Source organism: Hippopotamus amphibius, chromosome 6 (assembly GCF_030028045.1).
Source record: "Hippopotamus amphibius kiboko isolate mHipAmp2 chromosome 6, mHipAmp2.hap2, whole genome shotgun sequence".
In the NCBI taxonomy this organism is placed as follows: Eukaryota; Metazoa; Chordata; class Mammalia; order Artiodactyla; family Hippopotamidae; genus Hippopotamus; species Hippopotamus amphibius.
This window is the reverse complement of record NC_080191.1, coordinates 86,240,427-86,255,354: the sequence shown is the minus strand read 5'-3', so window position 1 is coordinate 86,255,354 and position 14,928 is coordinate 86,240,427. Positions and strand designations below refer to the sequence as shown.

Sequence of the window (14,928 nt, the reverse complement as noted above, 5' to 3'; positions counted from 1 at the left end):
AGATGAAAAGAAGGTAGGAGAGATACAGTCAGCACTACAAAAAACTTAGCTAGGAATAGAAATATATAAAAAGGCTAAAAATAAAAATAGAATAAAAATAGAATAAAAAATATGTTATAAAATGTGTAGATCCCTTAGGACTAAGATCATAATTAGTAGGAAAAAAATTAAAACTGACCCCAGAATGGACCAGTTCAATAGAATCAATACTAATATTTCTGTTTCCTTGGGGTCTCAGCTGTAAGACTCCTTCTACCCACCTTGGGTTTTTTGTATTATTCTGTGACCAGCAGAGCTTCCTTTATTGTTTGTCTGTAAGCACCTGTGTGTGGGGAGAGAGGGTACAACAGTGGCTCCTTCCCCTGGGAGTGAGTGAGCAGTGGCACCCTGTTTGGGTCACGGTGGTTCAGTCAGGCATGGTGGTGACTGTTGCAGAGGGATGCCAGTGGCTCAGATGTAAACAGAATGTCTCAGAGTTGGGCCACTCTGTGGGCTTTTGGCTCTCAGCTGCAGGCACTCTAAGCCTGCCCCGCCCAGGGGCCTTTGTTATCCCTGAATGCATTAGCTTGGCCTACATGGGTCCTTCCTCTGTCCATCGCAGGTGCTGAGAGACAGGCTACACCCACAGCTCCTCCCCTCACTTGTGAATCAGCAGTATCCAGCTGCCACTATTGTCTCACAGCTTTCTGCAGTAGGCACTCTTCACTGCAGATTTCTTCCCTCCTGTCCTCTCGGTCCATCTCCCCACTGCCAACAATGTTTCTCACCCTGAACCAGTTCTCCAGTTCTCACACATCTGCTCCCAGACCCCCTGTTGAGCTGTGAATCGACTTCTCAGTCCAGGCACGCTGAGCCATAGTGCAGACCCTCCATGTGTTTCTCACTCTTTCCCATGTGCCACAGCTCAGCCACTTCCCCCTCTTTAAACAGTCATAAATGCCTCCCTACTGACACAAGGAAGTTCCCCATTGGAGAAGGGGTTTCCCCATCAGTTAAGGGACATTTCCCCAAATTCAGCAATCTCCTTCTGTTTCAGATCCCCCAACCCTAGGGTGTGGGACTCGTCCCTTTCCTTTCTTCTCCTCCTCTTTCTCATTTTTTTTTCCCTCTGTCCTACCTGGTTATGTTGGGATATTTGCAGTCCTTTCTGGAGTCCAAGGTTGTTTGCTGGTGTTCAGCTTGTTCTCTGTAGGAATTATTGTGTCTTTTGGTGCATATCTGATGCGCATGTGGAGAGGGATGCATTCCATGTCCTTCTACTTCACAGCCATCTTTCTTCCCTCTACATAGAACTCAAGCACACAGCCTATGAGTTGGTGATTAGTATAATCTCCTGCTGAAGTCTTGTCCTCAAGTCACTGCAAACCCATCTGATCCACTGAGACCAACTCCTGTTCCCTATTTACTTATTTATTAATTTAACTATTTATTGGCTGAGTTGGGTCCTCATTGCTCTGCATGGGCTTTCTCTAGTTGCAGTGAGTGGGGGCTACTATTCATTGTGGCGTGCAGTCTTCTCATTGCAGTGACTTCTCTTATTGTGGACGATGGGCTCTAGGCACACAAGTGGGCTTCAGTAGTTGTGGCACACAAGCTTAGTTGCTCCATGGCATGTGGGATCTTCCTGGGCCAGGGCTTGAACACGTGCCCCCTGCATTGGCAGGCAGATTTTTTAACCACTGCACCACCAGGGAAGTCCCTGAATTCATTTATTAGTTTTAATAGTTTTTTTGGTGGAGACATTAGGGTTTTCTCTATGTAGTTTCATGTCATCTGCAAAGAGTGACAGTTTTATTCTTCCATTTCCATTAGGATGACATTTCTTTTCCTTGTCTGATTTCTTCAGCTAGGACTTACAGCACAATGTTAAATACAAGTGATTAGAGGAGAATCCTTGTCTTGTTCCTGATTTTAGATGAAATGTTTTAAGCTTTTCTCCATTGAGTATGATGTTAGCTGTGGATTTGTCATTAATGGCCTATATTATGGTAAACTATTCTCCCCATGCCAACTTTAAAGAGAATTTTTATCATGAACGGAAGTTGAATTTTGCCATATGCTTTTTCTGTGTCTATTGAGATGATCATGTGTTTTTTATCCTTCCTTTTGTTAATATGTAATGCATTGATTGATTTGTGAATATTGAACCATCCTTGCATCCCTAGAATAAATTCCACTTGATCACGGTGTATTACCTTTTTTATAGATTGTTCTATTTGGTTTGCTAATATTTTGCATAGGACTTTTGAATTTATATTCATCAGAGGTATTGGCCTGTATATTTTTTGCTCTGTTTTGGTATTAAAGTAATGGTGGCCTCATAGAATGAATGTGGGCGTGTTTGTTCCTCTTCAGTTTATGGAATAGTTTGAAAAGGATAGGTATTCGTTCTTCTTTACATGTTTGTTAGAATTCTCCTGTGAAGCTATCTGGCCCTGGACTTTAGTTTGCTGGGAAATTTTTTTTATTATAAATTCAATTTCATTATTTTTAATTGATCTGTTCCAATCATCTGTTGCTTCTTAGTTCAGTCTTGGAATGTTGTATGTTTCTAGAAATTTGTCCATTTTTTTCTAGGCTGTCCAAACTGTTAACATATAAATATTCATAGCCTCTGCTTATGATTCTTTGTAACTCTGTGGTATTAGTTGTTATTTCTCCACATTAAATTTTTTTATTGGGATCCTCTCTCTTTCCTTCTTAATGAGCCTAGATTAAATGTTACCAATTTTGTTTATTTTATGAAGAATCAGTTCTTGGTTTCATTGGTCTTTCTATTGTTTTCTTGGTAACTATTTTATTTTCCCTACAGTTTGTCTCTTTGATATCATATTTTAATTTTCATGTTTATCCCTTTACTGATTATCATAGTTATACTTGATATTATACATTTTTGTCTTTTAATCTTCATACAAACTTATTTAAGAGGTTGATCCTCAGCCTTTACTATACATTTGCCTTTACTAGTGGGATTTTTCTTTTACTATTGATACTTGCTTTGTCTTATATCCTTTTCTTTTCCATTTAAGGAAGACCTTTAACCTTTTTTGTAAGGATCAGTTTACTATTAATGAACTCTTTTAGTATTTTCTTGTCTAAGATGTCCTTTATTTCTTCTTCATTTCTAACTGATAATATTACTGGGTGGAGTATCCTAGGTTGTAGTTTTGTTTACCTTTCAGCACTTTGTATATATCATGCCATTCCCTTCTGGCCTATAAAGTTTCTGATAGCCTTATGGGGGTTCCCTTGCATACGACTCTGTTTTTATCTTGCATCCTTTAGAATTTGCTCTTCAATTTTGCGATTTTAATTATGATATGTCTTGGTGTGGGTATCTTTGGGTTCATCTCAGTAGGGATGCTCTGTGCATCCTCTACCTGGATATCTTTTTCCTTCTTCAGGTTTGGGAAGTATTCAACCATAAATTCATTAAATACATTTTTGAGCCCTTTCTCTCTCTGTTCTTTTGTGAACTCTATAATGTGAAAATTTGTATACTTATTATCCCAAATCCTTAAACTTTTTCTTTTTTATATTGTTTTTCATTTTGCTGTTGTGATTTGATGTTTTCTATTATTCTATCTTCTAGATTACTATGCTTCCTTCTGCTTTACCTAGTCTGCTGCTTATTCCTTCTACTGCATATTTTTATTTCTGTTATTGTATTCAGTTCTGACTAGTTCTTTTTTATATTTCCTAGTTCTTTGTTAAATTTCCTACTGTGTTCATCTATTCTTTTCCCGAATTCAGTTAGCATTCTTATTACTAATGCTTTGAGTTCTTTATCTAGTAAATTATTTCTCTTTTATTATTTTTTTCAGGGGTGTTCTCTTGCACTTTCAATTGAGACAAATTCTTCCGTCTTCTCACTTTGCTTATATTCCTCTGTCTCTATGAAACTAAGTGAAAGAGTTCCATATGGTGGTCTTGAAGAGGTATCCTTAATTTGTAGCATCCCAGAACAGTTTGTGTGTTCCCAATTTCTTTGATGGGAGAGCTGGATTGATATAAACACAGTCACATCTTTCCTCAGAGTGTTCTGGTAGATATCCCTTCATAGGAGGCTGGGTTGGAAATGGAGAGGCAAGGGCCAGAGCCAGGTATCAGGGAAGGCTTTCCCTCTGTTCAGTGGCCATCACTACCCTGTCAGGGGTAGAGTCAGATCTCAAGTTGCTGCAGCAGAATTTCTGATGTTAGAGTCTGAGCCGGCTCATTTCTCTGTAACTGTGTGTTCTTCCCCCTCCCTGTGCCAGCATCCTCACCTTAGAGGGGAGAAACATTGGAGCAAGAGGGGCTATGGGGCATTCTGTGATGATCCATGTATAGGCAGTGGGAGTCTCTCTGCAGTAAGAGATCCTGCTTCTTCTCAAAGAGCCTGCTCCTTATGTGTCACCTGTGCAATTGCCATTAATAACTATCCTCTCCCTGCTCAGCAGAGCCTTTCACTCAGTCATGGCAGCCTTCACTCCAGTGAGTAGCTTTGGTGTGAGGTAAGTGGTTCTGGAGCATTCACACACCTCAGCCTGGATTGTGCATAAGGGCTGTCACGGGAAATCAGTGAGCCAGCCACATAGCTTCAGTCTGCCCTGTGTGCCCTGCTTCAGAGTAAGCAAGCACTCGGGTACACCTCACAAGTGGAGTATACACGTCCATCAGCCCTCCTATTGTTCCACTGGCCCTCCAAACAGCCAAGGGAGCTTGTCTCCTCTTTGTTAGACCCCAGGACTGGGGTACCAATCTATGGCTCAAACCAATCACTCCCCAGGGAGTGTCTCTGCCTATATAAACTTCCTTTTCATCTAAGTCTCCTCCCAGGAACCCAGTTCCCAACCTGATGTCTTCTCTTCCTTTCCTAACCTATTCCGTGTGGATATCTCTTACAGTCTTGGTTGTATAGGAGTCTTTCTGACAGTCTCCAGTTAGTTTTCTGTGAGAACTTTAACAGATGTATATGTATTTTGTATGTGTTCGTGAGAGGGGGTGAGTTCCACATCCTCCTACTCTATTGTATTCAATTCCCTCTATTCAGATTATTTTAGTTCAGAATTGTTATGCTTCTTATTTTCATAAAAAAGAAAATTTACAAGTTGCATAATAATTATTACAAAAGAAGAGACAACTTTGTGGACAATTTCCCAGCCCTGATCCATTGTTCCTATTTACTTTCATAACAAACTACATGTTTTTTGTTTCTTCTTTCTATCATTATATAGTGATACATTTTATTACCAATATTGCCTTTTATGTAATTATAGCTTTGCCTGATAGCTGTATTTCTCCACATTGTTTTAAGGTATAATTGCCACATTCTGTTTGAATTTTAATATTTCTGTGTTCTCCTATTTTAGTTAGGACCATTGTAAATAACGTGTTGATTTTGTTTCTAGATCCAACTTGACAGCCTTACATCCTACTAGTGATTTAATCCACTTGAACACATACTAACATATTCATGTTTGTTTCTATAATCTTCAGAGTTTCCACTTTCCAAAATTTTACTATGCTTTTATGTTTTCAATTTTTTATGCCTTTGGGAGATAATTGTTTTTTTTAATTTGGTTATTTCCCAACTATTACTCTAAAAACTGTGTATTCAATTTCTACTCTTGTACAGAGAATAAAGTGTGGTTGCACAACAGCTTAATTTTCTTTCTTTTCTTTTCTTTTTTTTTTTTTTTTTTTTTTTTGCTTAATGATACAAGGATCTCAGAATGTTTGATTCTACCTACCATGCTTCATTTGGTAAGTGTTACATGTTATTTTGGTAACTGTGCTATATCCTTAAATAAACAATTGTGTTATTACTGTTTTATTGTTTAATTTTTTCTAAAAATATAACTGTTTCTTTACTCACCATTCCTTCTTACATTGATTTTTTTGGTCCAAGTTCATTTTCTTCTGAATGACATAGGTTAGTGCTTTATTTGTATATTCATCAGGGTCTATAAATGTGTTAAGTTCTTTCAGTCTTTGACAGAAAAAAAATTTTCATTGATATTTTTGGAAGGTAATTGAATTGTGTATCTCATTCAGTTCTGACAACTCTTTCCTCTCAGCTTCTTGAACGTAGTATTTCTTTTACAGTTTATATTACTTCTTTACTTTACATCTACATTTTACAGTTTATAGTTTACATTGTTGTTGGTGAGATCAATACAAGAGTTATTCCTTTAGAGGTGATCTCTCTTGCTCTTTTTGAGAAATTCACTTTGATTTTGCAGTTCTAAATTTGTACCATACCTCTGCAAATGGATTTCCTGCCTCCTTTCCTGCTTATTTTCTTCCTTCCTTCCTTCCTTCCCTTTTATCTTGCTTGATACTTGTCATTTCTAGATATGAGAATTACTATTTTTTAAAAACTTTGGAAAATTTCAGATATTGCTTCTCCAGTTATTTTCTCTACTCTCACTTTCTGGATTTCCTGTTAAACATTCTGCTGAATCTTTTATTCTACTTTGTATTATTCTTAACACATCATTCATTAACTATCTATGTATCTTCTTTTATTGCTTTCTGATGCTCTCAATGTAGTGTTTAATTTGTGGTTTTACTTACCTATTAAAATTTTAATTTGTGGGATTTCTATTTGGCACTATTAAATTTTAAGATAATTTTTGTCTCAGCTTAGTTTTAATTCCTTTTTTATACCTAATCATCTTCAAAAAATGCATTATATAAGCTATATCTATACAAATGGATAGCTAGTGGGAAGTTGCTCTATAACAAAGGGAGATCGACTCGTTGATGGGTGATGCCTTAGAGGGCCAGGACAGGGAGGGTGGGATGGAGTCACAGGAGGGAGGGGATATGGGGATATATGTATAAATACAGGTGATTCACTTTGGTGTACCTCAAAAACTGGTACAAGTGTGTAAAGTAATTGTATTCCAATAAAGAGCTTAAAAAAAAACTAAAAAAAAAAAAAAATAAGCTATATCTAATAATTCAGTTGGTTAAAATTCTTGGACTCGGTGCTATTTGTCATACCTGGCTGTCATTCATGGTAACTTGTCTCCTACTGTATTTTGTAATACAAATACTACTTTACTTTAATAGTGCTTTGTCTATTGAAATCTATTGCAGTCTGGATTGAAATCCTTTCCCTTTCTAAAGGTTTTGCACTTGTTTCTGCAGGCATCTCATGGGTATCTACAATTTAGAACAATGTTTATTATTTATTTTGATAATTTCTCTCTTTTTTCAATTAAAATACTTTTTTATTAAGCAATGGAGAGAACATAACTGACACAGATTTTACCACACAAAATTTATAAATGCTCAGACATTCTGAACAAATAATTGTATATATACATAAAATATCTAAAGCCTAACTAACATAAAACTTGATGATAAAGATATTCAGTTCTTGGTTTGAAAGAATGCAATCAAAACCAGGGGAAAAAAAATGCTGAATTTACTATACAAAAGCAAAGGACCTGAACAGATGAAGTAATGGGTACCTAAACTACAAATATTTTCAGCCATGCAGGTAATGAAATAGTTGCAGAGTAAGTTAATCAGCATACCCATTTTCACATAGTAAATAATGTTTTTCATTGCATTTAAGAGGAAGGAGATACAGTGAAATGTATGTCTCATGAACTGCTGTTGCAAGGTAATATTTGCCAGCATTTCTTGCTATGGATCTTACACAGCAGAATTGAATATTCTTTCTTAAAAAAAAAAAAAAAAACTCACAACACTGTACATCTCTCCACAGCTAATAACCTATATCTCTACTCCAGATAATTACAAAGATCCTTGGGCTTAGGTTCTATTTTACTGGAAACACTTTACACCTTCCGTTCCTTCTTCGAATTGGGCTTCCATGTCCATCATTTAATAGTAAACATTGTTTCATGCACTGTTGAATTCAACACTCCCTTTTATTTGTGGCATCATAAAATGATAATTAATTAATCAAGCAAACAACAACCAGAGTGGTCTTGGCTCTGGGCTAGTCTTAATTGGCTCTCAGATGAAGTCAAGTAAACAATCTTGGCTGCCATTTCCTTTGATATTCTCCTGCTGTATTTTTTTTTTTTTTTGGTATTTTTAAACTGATCTTATTTTTATCAAGGTAACACATGTATGAATTTTATGAAGTAAAATAATATTAAAAGACTTCTAGTAAAAAACAGCATTCTTCTGCCATATAACTTTCTACTCTCTCTATGTCCCCAGAGGCAATCATCCTCAACTCTTCTGGCTTTTTCCTTTGGGATTAACCTGTATATTTCTTTTTGTTTGTGTTTTTTTTTTTTTTCAAGCTCTTTATTGGAGTATAATTGCTTTACATTGTTGTGCCAGTTTCTGCTGTACAACAAAGTGAATCACCTGTATTTATACATATATTCCCATATACTCTCCCTCCCGGGACTCCTTCCCACCCTCCATATCCCACCCCTCTAAGTCACCACCAATCATTGAGTTGATCTCCCTGTGTTATGCAGCAACTTACCACTAGCTATCTATTTTACATTGAGTGGTGTATATATGTTTATGCTACTCTCTGACTTCGTCCCAGCTTCTCCTTCACACCCCACACCCCTGTGTCCTCAAGTCCATTATCTACATCTGCATCTTTATTCTTGCCCCATCACTGGGTTCATCAGTACTGTTTTTTTATTTATTGGGCTCTGGGACTCACCTGGGTGGAGTCTCTGAGCATAAAGTCTCAACATAGATGTCTCAGCTCTGCATGGTTTGTTGATGAGGGAGGCAGAAGCTCTGTTTCCAGGCTAAACAGTGGGATGGAGTGAAGCATTGGTACCCAAACCAGAGTTATGAATCTAAAAGCAATAACCATGTCCTGTCCATCCCAAGGTTGCATTGGCTGAGGGGCTGCAGCAGAGGAGATATTTAGAGCTCCCTATATCTTCTCATTAGTATGTTTCCCTGTTGTTACAATTGGCTTTAGATAACTGACAGCCCTGTGGGACACTAGTCAGGACAGATAGAAATTTTTTTCTTGCTCATTCTCTGATTCTAGGAGACAATGTGACAAACCAGAAGAATTCAGTGTTTATTTCTCCTCCCATGATCTCTCCTGTTTTCCAGAGGTATAAAGCTTTAGGCATAGCACCTTATCCCTACCCTGAGTTCATATTTTCTCGAGACTCTAAGATTGAGGATTCTTTCTTTTCTTCTTTTTTTTTTTCATTTTTTATACATCTTTATTGGAGTATAATTGCCTTACAGTTGTGTTACTTTCTGCTCTACAACAAAGTGAATCAGCTATATGTATACATATATCCCCATATTCACTCCATCTTGAGCCTCCCTACCACCCTCCCTATTCTAACCCTCTAGGTCATCACAAAGGACTGAGATTACCTCCCCATGTATGCAGCAGCTTCCCATTAGCCATCTATTTTACATTTGGTAGTGTATAAGTCAATGCTACACTCTCACTATGGCCCAGCCTCCACATCTCCCACCCCTCCCATGTTCTCTAGTCTATTCACTACATCTGCATCTTTATTCCTGCTCTGCCACTATATTCATCAGTACCATTCTTCTAGATTCCATATATATGTATTAACATACTTTTTTTTTTTTATCTTTCTGACTTATTTCACTCTGTATGACAGTCTCTAGGTCCATCCACCTCACTACAAATAACTCAATATCATTCCTTTTTTATGGCTGAGTAATATTACATTGTATATATGTGCCATATCTTCTTTGTCCATTCATCTGTTGATGGATATTTAGGTTGTTTCCATGTCTTGGCTATTGTAAATAGTGTTGCAATGAACATTGGGGTGCATGTATCATTTGGGATTATGGTTTTCTCAGGGTACAGGCCTAGTGGTAGAATTGCTGAGTCATATGGTAGTTCTATTTTTAGATTTTAAAGACATCTCCATACTTTTTTCCATAGTGGCTGCATCAATTTACATTCCCACTATCAGTGCAGGTGGGTTCCCTTTTCTGCATACTCCCCGGGATTAATTGTTCCTAGATTTTTTGATAATGGCCATTTTGACCAGTGTGAGGTGATACCTCACTGTTGTTTTGATTTGAATTTCTCTAATAATTAGAGATGTTGAGACTTTTTTTTCATGTGCCTCTTGGCCATATGTATGTCTTCTTTGGAGAAATGTCTATTAGGTCTCCTGCCCATTTTTGAATGGGGTTGTTTGTTTTTTGATATTGAGCTGCATAAGCTGCTTGTATATTTTGGAGATTAATCATTTGTCAGTTGCTTTGTTTGCAAATAATTTCTCCCATTCAGAGGGTTGACATTGCATCTTGTTTATGGTTTCTTTGCTGTGCAAAAACTTTTAAGTATCATTAGGTCCTGATTTTTTTTTTTTTTTTAATTTCCATTACTCTAGGAGGTGGGTCAAAAAGGATCTTGTGGTCATTTATGTCATAGAGTGTTCTGACTGTTTTCCTCTAAGAGTTTTATAGTGTCTGGCCTTACATTTAAGTCTTTAATCCGTTTTGAGTTTATTTTTGTGTATGGTGTTAGGGAATGTTCTAATTTTATTCTTTTACATGTAGCTCTCCAGTTTTCCTAGCACCACTTATTGAAGATGCTGTCTTTTCTCCATTGTATATTCTTTCCTACTTTGTCAAAGATAAGTTGACCATATGTGCATGGGTTTATCTCTGGACTCTCTATCCTGTTCCATTGATCTATATTTCTTTTTTGTGTGTGCCAGTACCATACTGTCTTGATTATTGTAGCTTTGAAGTATAGTCTGAAGTCAAGTAGCCTGATTCCTCCAGCTTCATTTTTCCTTCTCAAGATTGCTTTGGCTATTCGAGGTCTTTTGTGTTTCCATATAAACTGTAAATTTTTTTGTGCTGGTTCTGTGAAAAATGCCATTGGTAATTTGATTGGGATTGCATTGAATCTGTAGATTGTTTTGAGTAGTGTACTCATTTTCACAATGTTGATAATTCCAATGCAAGAACATTCTATATCTCTCCATCAGTTTGTATCATCCTTTATTTCTTTCATCAGTGTCTTATTCTTTTCAGCATACAGGTCTTTTATAATCCTTAGGCAAGTTTATTCCTATGTATTTTATTCTTTTCATTGCAATGGTAAATGGGAGTGTTTCCTTGATTTCTATTTCTGCTATTTCATTGTTAGTGTATAGGAATGCAAGAGGTTTCTGTGCATGAATTTTGTATCCTGCTACTTTAATAAATTCATTAATTCTGTTAGAATCTTTAGAGTTTTCTGTGTATAATATCATGTCATCTGCAAAGAGTGACAATTTTACTTCTTCTTTTCCAATTTGGATACCTTTCATTTCATTTTCTTCTCTGATGCTGTGGCTAAAACTTCCAAAACTGTGTAGAATACTAGTGGTGAGAATGGTCACCTTTGTATTGTTCCTGTTCTTAGAGGGAATTCTTTCAGTTTTTCACCATTGAAAACAATATTGGCTGTTGGTTTGTCATATATGGCTTTTATTATGTTGAGATAACTTCCTTCTATGCCCATTTTCTCGAAAGTTTTATCATAAATGGATGTTGAACTTTGTCAAAAGCTTTTTCTGCACCTACTGAGATGATCAAATGGTCTTTATCCTTCAATTTGTTAATACAGTGTATCACATTGATTGAATTGTGTATGTTGAAGAATTCTTGCATTCCAGGGATAAACCCCACTTGATCTTTTTAATGTGCTGTTGGATTCTGTTTGCTAATATTTTGTTGAGGATTTTTGCATCTAAATTCATCAGTGATATTGGCCTGTAATTTTCTCTTTTTGTGACATCTTTGCCTGGTTTTGGTATCAGTGTGATGGTGTCCTCATAGAATGAGTTTGGGAGTGTTCCTTCTTCTGCTATATATTGGAAGAGTTTGAGAAGGATAGTGTTTTCTCTTCTCTGTTTGATAGAATTCACCTGTGAAGCCATCTGGCCCTAGGGTTTTGTTTGTTGGGAGATTTGTAACCAAAGTCTCAATTTCAGTATTTGTGATTGGTCTGTTCATATTTTCTATTTATTCCGGGTTTAGTCTTGGAAGATTGCACTTTTCTAAGAAATTAGCTGTTTCTTCCAGGTTATCCAATTTACTGGCATATAGTTGCTTGTAGTAGTCTCTCATGATCTTTCATATTTCATATTTCGATTGTTACTTCGCCTTTTTTATTTCTAATTCTGTTGATCTGTGTCTTCTCCCTTTTTTTCCTGGTGAGTCTGTCTAATGGTTAATCAATTTTCTTTATCTTCTCATAGAACCAGCTTTTAGTTTTATTGATCTTTGCTATTGTTTGCTTCATTTTTTTCATTTATTTCTGATCTGATCTTTATGATTTCTTTCCTTCTGCTCACTTTGAGGTTTCTTTGTTCTTCTTTCTCTAATTGTTTTAGATGTAAATTTAGGTTCATTCAGAATTTTTTCTTGTTTCTTGAGGTAGGATTGTATTGCTAAAAGCTTCCCTCTTAGAACTGCTTTTGCTGAGTCCCATAGGTTTTGGGTCACCATGTTTTCATTGTCATTTGTTTCTAGGTATTTTTTGATTTCCTCTTTATTTTCTGCAGTGACGTCTTGGTTATTTAATAGCATATTGTTTAGCCTCCATGTGTTTGTTGTTTTTATAGTTTTGTTCCTGAAAGTGATATCTAGTCTCATGGTGTTGTGGTCGGAGAAGATACTTGATAGGATTTCAATTTTCTTGAACTTACTGAGGCTTGATTTATGCCCCAAGATGTGATCTGTCCTGGAGAATGTTCCATGTGTACTTGAGAAGAAAGTGTGTTCTGTCATTTTTGGATGGAATGTCCTATAAATATCAATTATGTTGAGATGGTCTAATGTCTCATTTAAAACTTGTGTTTCAGTGGTTCCAGTGGGAAGGGAAGAAGGAAGGAGGGAGCGGGGCGGTTGGGGGGGACCCGTCACGGCTTCTGCCACCGCCGCCACCACCATCTCTGTGCTCATGGTGTGGGAAAGGAGGTGTGAATCCTGGGCGCGAGCCGGTGGCGGCGCCGCTGCGGGAGGGTCGGTGGTGGGAAGGCGAAGGCAGATATAGATAAACTCAACATCAACCGCATCATACAATGGCTGCTGGAAGTGAGAGGATCCAAGCCTGGTAAGAATGTCCAGCTACAGGAGAATGAAATCAGAGGGCTATGCTTAAAGTCCCGAGAGATCTTTCTCAGTCAGCCTATCCTACTGGAAGTTGAAGCACCACTCAAAATATGTGGTGACATCCATGGGCAATACTATGATTTGCTTCGACTTTTTGAGTACGGTGGTTTCCCACCAGAAAGCAATTACCTGTTTCTTGGGTACTATGTGGACAGGGCAAAGCAGTCATTGGAGACTATCTGCCTCTTATTGGCTTATAAAATCAAATATCCAGATAATTTTTTTCTTCTCAGAGGAAACCTACGAATGTGCCAGCATCAATAGAATTTATGGATTTTATGATGAATGTAAAAGAAGATATAACATTAAACTATGGAAAACTTTCACAGACTGCTTTAACTGTTTACCAATAGCAGCCATCGTGGATGAGAAAATATTCTGCTGTGTTGGAGGTTTATCACCAGATCTTCAATCTATGGAGCAGATATGGTGAATTATGTGACCAACTGATGTACCAGATCAAGGTCTTCTCTGTGATCTTTTGTGGTCTAATCCCAATAAAGATGTCTTAGGCTGGGGTGAAAATGACAGAGGAGTGTCCTTCACATTTGGTGCAGAAGTGCTTGCAAAATTTCTCCATAAGCATGATTTGGATCTTATATGTAGAGCCCATCAGGTGGTTGAAGATGGATATGAATTTTTTGCAAAGAGGCAGTTGGTCACTCTGTTTTCTGCACCCAATTATTGTGGAGAGTTTGACAATGCAGGTGCCATGATGAGTGTAGATGAAACACTAATGTGTTCTTTTCAGATTTTAAAGCCTCCAGAGAAAAAGAAGCCAAACGCCATGAGACCTGTAACACCTCCAAGGGGTATGATCACAAAGCAAGCAAAGAAATAGGTGTCACATTGACACTGTCTAGTGGGGACTTGTAACATACAGTATATAACCTTCATTTTTAAACCTGTAATGTGTATTGGTCAGCTTGCTCAAATAGTGTTTGTGGGCCCCCCTTCCACTTTTGACTTAATGAATGGTATTTGCTGGTTATAACAGCAAATGAAAGACTCTCCACTCCCAAGGAAAAATGTTCTGTTTTGTTTAGTTCTCTGTTCCTTTTGCAAACGACTTTAATGATGGTGTTAAAGCTGTACACCCCAGGACAGTTTATCCTATCTAAGGGGTGAGTGTACAACTGATCTTTTTTTTTAATTCAGTGCAGCCCATGAATAATGTAAATGCTCATTTTCTTTCTGATATAAAGAGAGCCCTAGGGTGCTCAATCTGTACATGTTATTATCATAAAATGCATGCTGTTGGATACAAACCACTGTGAACATTTTTTTTCCCAAAGGGATTGCTTTTTTTCCTCTCATTGTCTTATCATGTACAAACTAGTTTTTATAGCTGTCAACATTAGGAGTAACTTTCAATCTTGCCAACATCACTGGTATGTATATTTAATTAAAGCACACTGTCCCCCTGCGATATACTTAAAATGACAATTAAAGACATTATTTTAAATGAAAAAAATAAATAAATAAAACTTGTGTTTCCTTATTTATTTTCTGTTTCAATGATCTATCTAATTGTGTAAGTGGGGTGTTAAAGTCTCCTACTATTTTTGTATTACTGTTGATTTCCCCTTTTATGGATGTTAGCATTTGCCTTATATATTGAGGGGCTCCTTTGTTGGGTGCATTGATATTTACAATTGTTATATGTTCTTCTTGGATTGATCCCTTGATCATCATGTAGTGTCCTTCCTTGTCTCTTGTAATAGTTTTTACTTTAATATCTAATTTGTCTGATATGAGTATTGCTACTCCAGCTTTCTTTTGACTTCCATTTGCATGGAATAT

General features: G+C 37.0%; 1 pseudogene; it reads left to right on the top strand.

The window, feature by feature from the left end:
- The first annotated feature begins 4,455 nt into the window (after positions 1–4,455).
- On the top strand, positions 4,456–14,388 carry LOC130854925 (serine/threonine-protein phosphatase PP1-gamma catalytic subunit-like; annotated as a pseudogene).
- Positions 14,389–14,928: the final 540 nt, after the last annotated feature.